We start from the raw sequence: 6,836 nt of genomic DNA on the forward strand, positions 1-6,836 counted from the left end.
GAAATATCAATAACCTCAGGTATGCAGATGACACCACCCTTATTGCAGAAAGTGAAGAAGAACTAAAGAGCCTCTTGATGAAAGTGAAAAAGGAGAGTGAAAATGTTGGCTTAAAGCTCAACATTCAGAAAACGAAGATCATGGCATCTGGTCTCATCAGTTCATGGCAAATAGGTGGGGAAACAATGGAAACAGTAACAGATTTAATTTGGGGGGCTCCAAAATCACTGCAGATGATGACTGTGGCCATGAAATTAAAAGATGCTTGCTCCTTGGAAGAAAAGTTATGACCAACCTAGACATCATATTAAAAAGCAGAGAGATTACTTTGCCAACAAAGGTCCATCTAGTCAAAGCTATGGTTCTTCCAGTAGTCATGTATGGATGTGAGAGTTGGACTGTAAAAAAAGTTGAGCACTGAAGAATTGATGCTTTTAAACTGTGGTGTTGGAGAAGACTCTTGAGAGTCCTTTGGACTGCAATGAGATCCAAGTGGTCAAACCTAAAGGAAATCAGTCCTGAATATTCATTGGAAGGACTGATGCTGAAGTAGAAACTTCAATACTTTGGCCACCTGATGGGAAGAACTGACTCATTGGAAAAGACACTGATGCTGGGAAAAATTGAGGGCAGGAGTAGAAGGGGACGACAGAGGATGAGATGGTTGGATGGCATCACTGACTCAAAGGACATGAGTTTGCACAAGCTCTGGGAGTTCATGATGGACAGGGAAGCCTGGCATGCTACAGTCCATGGGGTCATAGAATCAGACTCGATTGAGCAACAGAACTGAACTGAATAGGTATATATATTAAAAAAAAAAGCTTAACATTCCTAATCATCTTAGAAATGTAAAGCAAAACCATAGTGAGGTATCACCTCTCACCTGTCAAAATGCCTATTATTAGAAGTCTGCTGCTGCTGCTGCTAAGTCACTTCAGTCATGTCCGACTCTGTGCGACCCCATAGACAGCAGTCTACCAGGCTCCCCCGTCCCTGGGATTCTCCAGGCAAGAACACTGGAGTGGGTTGCCATTTCCTTCTCCAATGCATGAAAGTGAAAAGTGAAAGTGAAGTCACTCAGTCATGTCCGACTCTCAGCGACCCCATCTCAGCGATCCCATGGACTGCAGCCTTCCAGGCTCCTCCGTCCATGGGATTTTCCAGGCAAGAGTACTGGAGTGGGGTACCATTGCCTTCTCCGATCAGAGTCTACAAATAACAAATATTGGGAAGGATGTGGAGACAAAGAAACTTCAGTACATGTGGTGGAATTGTAAGTTGGTGCATCCACTATGGAAAACAGTATGGAAGTTCCTTAAAAAACTAAATGTAGAACTACCAATGATCCAGTAATTCCACTTTGAGCATATATTCAAAGAAAATAAAAACACTGATTTGGAAAGATTCATGAACACCAATGTTCATAGAATTATTTACATTATCCTAGATAGGTAAGCAATCTAAGTACCCATCAACAGATGAGTGGATAAAGAAGATATGTTTTATACACACACACACACACACACGCACACAATAGACTATTGCTCAGTCATAAAAAAAGAATGAAATTCTGCTATTTGGAACATGGATGGACCTAGATAGTATAATGCTTAGTGAAATAAGTCAGAGAAAGACAAATACTCTATGTTATCACTTATATGTGGAATCTAAAATATAGAGAGCAAACTAGTGATTACTAGTGGTGAGAGGGGAAGGGGACAGCGGAGACAGTTGTATGAGATAAAGTGACACAAACTACCATGTATAGAATAAATGAGTAACAAGGATATATTGTAAAGCACAGAAAATAAAGCCATTAATCTGTAAATACCTTAAGTGGGTGTAATCTTTAAAAATATTGAATCACTATGTTGTACACCAGAAATTAATATATTGGGTTAGCCAAAAAGGTTTGTGAAGGTTTTTTAGTAACATCTTACAGGAAAACCTGAATGAAGCATTTGGCCAATCCAATAATATTGTATTTCAACCATACTTCTCTAAAAATTGAAAAATCCGGGAAAGCCCTCCACAATTAGTAAGATACAGTGGCCAACAATCCTTTAAAGAAGGAATCTCCAAACTTTTTCTGTGAAGGGCCAGATAAAAAATATTTTACAGTTTGTGTGTCACGTTGTCTCGGTCACAACAACTCAGTTCTGCCATTGTAGGCAAAAATAGCCTAAAGCAACATTTGAATAAAGAAATTAGCATAGCTGTGTTTCAGTAAAACCTTAAAGTAGAAAGTGAAATGCTAGATAAGACCCACAGGTCATGTTATATTTGCCTCTGTTCTAAGGCAGTGAAATGGCAATAATTAGGCAAATCAGGCAAAAGTTTTTGAATTGTAAAGTTTTCAAAGATTGTACATAAGCTACACTATACTAGATATAAACTATTTTGGAGAGAGAATAAAGGAGAATAATGTAGGAATAGAAGAAACAGTATTCTTTGGTAGGTAATGAAGATATTAATGTCCTCAAAGGGTGCAGATGCTTTGGAATAGAAGATAATAATGTTATTTTCATTATATATAAACATTATTTTTTTCCTAAATGTTTAGATTCTAAAATAATGCTGATAAAACAGCAAAAGTTTCATGCAGAAAATTACAAAACATCAAAAGTATATTTGAAACAAAAGAACAATTATTGAATATTCCATTCTAAGAGTTTCTTTTCTTGCTTCCTCCTTCTCCTCCCTCCCTTCCTTCCTCCCTCCTTCCCTTTCTTCCTCTCTCCCTTCTTTCTTTCCTTTCTTCCTTTCTCTATTTCTGTCTTTTTCCTTGTTTAAATTAATTTACTCTGTCAGTCCTTCCAAAAAGAACTCATCTGGTATAGATAAGCTAACCTGAATCACATTCCAGACTTTCAAAATACTTTCATAAAATTAAAAGTTATAGCAGGGAAAGGTATGGAATTCCAAATAATTAGCAACTGAAAGCTATTATTCCTGCCAAAGGATTTTAAACACTAAATATTTTTTTTAAATAAAAAAGAAAAACAGACCTGAAAAGATCCAAATACTTGGATCTTCAGTAAGACAAATGTAAATTGTAAAACAAATATCCTTATTATGTTCAAGGGGGTAAAACCAGGCTTGTAAATTTCTACAACAACTGGAAACTATAAATTTGACAGAGATTTAAAAAGAACCAAATAAAACTTCCAAAAATGAAAAACACAAAAATCAAAATTCAGATTTCATTGAAAGTCTTTAACAACAGTGTAGACCCAAAGTTAAAAATGAACCAAATTTTGATACATTCTGCTCCAATACTTTGGCCACCTGATGTGAAAAGCTGACTCATTGGGAAAAAACTCTGATGCTGAGAAAGATTGAGGGCCTGAGGAGAAGGGGGTGACAGAGGATGAGATGGTTGGATGGCATCACCAACTCAATGAGCATAAGTTTGAGCAAGCTCCAGGAGATAGGGAAGGACAGAGAAGCCTGGCATGCTGTAGTCTACAGGGTTACAAAGAGTCAGACATGACTGAGTGACTGAACAACAACAAAAATATTGATGAGCCTTGAAAACATTATGCTGAGTGAAATAAGCAAGATACAAAAGAACAAATACTGTATGATTCCACTCATATGAGATCCCTACAATAGGCAAATTCATAGGGACAGTAAGTAGAACAAGTGGTTACTTAGGGCAAGGGGAGGTAGGAAATAGGGAGTTAGTTTAATGTGGACAGAGCTTCAGTCTGGGAAGACAAAAAGTTCTGGAGATGGATGGTGGTAATGGTTGCACAACACTATGAGTTTATTTAATGCCACTGAACTTTACACTTTAAATGGTTTAAAATGTTAGATTTTAAACTATGTCTATTTCATTATAATAAAATATTTAATCTAATCTTTATGAAGGTAACAAAACTGTATTTCACCAAATGTTTATATGTCTAATATAAAATCTATTTTCTTTCCAAATTAAAATAATTCTATCCCCTTCTACCTTTAGAGCATGGAAAGGTTGTCTGAACTTGAGGAGCGCATGACAGAGGGAAGACAAGAGAGAGAGATCTCAGAACAGCTCTCAGAAGGCCCCTGTGCCTTGTAGCTGTGGGGAGCCAGGCCCCCACAAAAGTGTTGTACATGAGAGCTACATGAAAATGCACTCCCTTTTCTAGAATAAGTAGGCATAAAGTATTAAAACCAGTTTCCCCATAGGTACTAGCAAGTGTACTGGTGTTGGGCATATTGATGGTGTGCTTGAGAGCAGCTTGAATTCCCCAGGAGAATATCTCTGAGAAGCCAAATGGAGCCCAGAGACCCATGGAAGTGAATGACCAGCATCCCATTAAAGTAAGAATGTGTCCATGCACATCTGCAAGATGAAAGATGACCAAAGATGAAACATTCCCATGTCAATGCCTTGGCATAACCAAAGTCATCATCCTTCCCAGGATGGGGATAACTCCTGAACTAAATGAGATCTAGTTTTACAAAACAAGAGGTTTGGGCTTGCAAAGCAGCCCAACTGTGAACTCTGGGGAGAGAATACCCATTCTTTTAAAACATAGGTAGAATATCTTTAAACTAAAAGCCTATAATAGGCTACAAGAAATACCTCAACAAGTTCCAAGTTTTTTATATAATACAGGTCATGACCACGGACTATAATGGCTTAAAGCTCAAAATCAGTAATAAAAAGTGGGGCTCCTCCAAAACATCTTCAAAGCTAGGAAAAAAACCCACAACTTCTAAAGGATTCTTGGGTGAAAGAGAAAGTCACCTACCACTCACATCATGGTTAATACTTTCCTCTTAAGATCAGAAAGACAGGGACATCCGTTCTCACTACTCCTATTCAGTGTTGCCCTGGAGTTCCTGGACAGTGTAACAAAAGAGAAAAAGAAATAAAAAAGAGCTTTCTAAAAATAGAAAGTAAGCAGTAAATTCTTTTCTATTTATATGATTTTCTATGTATAAAATTCTCAATAATTTTTCAAAATGCTACTAGGGGCAGAGGGCAGGAAAGCTGAGGCGGGGCAGTTGCAAAGGCCCAGGATATGGCAGCATCAGAATGTTAGAATTCCTAGAGAAGGGGAGAGCAGTACTTCTCTATGATCAGATAAGAGTGAGCCCTGTTCAAGAGGTCTCTTAGTGATCTTTGACATTCTAAGGCCAGAACTAACCTTCAGTACCCCGCCTCACAGGCAGCTTGGAGGTTGAACAAACATAGAAGTCTGCAGCACGTGGTGTTGCTCAGGGACAGCTGAAGCAAACATCCCAACCAACCATGTGAACTTCAGCTTGGGCATAAATTTCAGGTTGGTCATATGTGCCATTGTCTCAGCAAATGGCACCACCAAGCAAGAGTACCCCTAACAGCAGCAGTGAGTGAGAGCATTTGTTAATGACCAACAGAGTAAAATCAATCTCTATGTCTGGGGAGCACAGCCAAGAACTAAGGACCAGGACCTAGTCCATGTGAGTCATATGGCAAGATTGTCTCCACTAAGGCCATACTGGGCAACACCACAAACAAATGCAAAGGCTAAAGCTTTTTGACAGTCCCTCAACAACACAGAAAGCTGTACCAGCACTGAAAGCCAGTGGTGTACAGGCCTAGATGGCAAAGCAACAGGAGCAGGACCCCACAAATTTATACATCTCAAACTTCCCATTGTCGATGGATGAGCACACACTGGAGGGAATGCTGAAGCCCTTTGGTCAGTTTATCTCTACTTGAATCATTTGAGACACCAGTGGGACCCGCAGAGGGGTTGGGTTTGCAAGGATGGAATCCACAGAGAAGTGTAGAACTTCTTGGCCATCGGTTTTCATGCACCCATCATCACCCACTTTAGTAGAAAATATATTAAGACACCTTCTGGAGTATCAGCCCCATCTGATCCTTTGATGTACAGATTTGCTGATAGGGGTCCAAAAAATGACAGAACCAAGGAAAGTTGCAAAATGGATGGGCCTGGCTAAGGAATGGAAACATGAGTGGTATGGCTTTGACCTTTGACCCCACCACAGCTCCTCATATTGGGTCTTACATCACCCCCAACAGAAGGCTTGCTTAATCTGTACTGTCCCCATATCTTCCATCTCCTGTGTCTTCATATCAGAGAGTAACTCAGACATCTCCTCCACAAGTACCCAACCTATCTTGAAAGCACCACCAGTCACACCTCATGTAATCTTCAGGTTCAGTTCTGACACCAGGAATGGGTCATCCCATTTCTTTCCAGCCCTCCTCCATGATGGGACATTTTACCCAGCAATTGGACTGCCTCTACTTCAGCAGCATGGCCACATATATGCCAACAGCTGTAGTTATACAAGGAACTTACATCTCCCAGTACATCCTTCTGCCTTCTTCTAATTTTTCGATCAAGAGCAGCCAGCAAAATTGAGTGACAGTAGATGTTCCCTCAGACCATAGGGTCTACTTTTTCCAGTTTAACAAGTAACAGTGGATTTCCCACCCCAACTTTGTTGACTATAAATGAATTCTTGGAGATGTTGAGGCTCCAGATTCCAGAGAACTGACTAGGAATACAGCTCCTTGGTGTGTGGGCCCTACTAAGGATGAACACTTGGCCATCAGTTTTCACAAGCCTCAGCCTGGTTAAAGAAATACTGGAGCAATTAGATATCCATAAGGTTTTTCCAGTAGTCATGTATGGATGTGAGAGTTGGACTGTAAAAATAATAATAATAGTAATAATAATAAATAAATGATAAATGGTTAAAAAAAAAAAAAGCTGAGGGCTAAAGAATCGATGCTTTTGAACTGTGGTGTTGGAGAAGACTCTTGACAGTCCCTTGGACTGCAAGGAGATCCAACCAGTCCATCCTAAAGGAGATCAGTC

At 39.4% G+C, this 6,836-nt stretch overlaps 1 pseudogene; it reads left to right on the forward strand.

Moving 5' to 3' along the window:
• The first annotated feature begins 5,311 nt into the window (after nt 1–5,311).
• LOC104993889 lies at nt 5,312–6,044 on the forward strand (annotated as a pseudogene).
• The last annotated feature ends 792 nt before the right edge of the window (nt 6,045–6,836 follow it).

Source organism: Bison bison, unplaced genomic scaffold, assembly GCF_000754665.1.
Source record: "Bison bison bison isolate TAMUID 2011002044 unplaced genomic scaffold, Bison_UMD1.0 scf7180017864248, whole genome shotgun sequence".
Classification (NCBI taxonomy): Eukaryota; Metazoa; Chordata; class Mammalia; order Artiodactyla; family Bovidae; genus Bison; species Bison bison.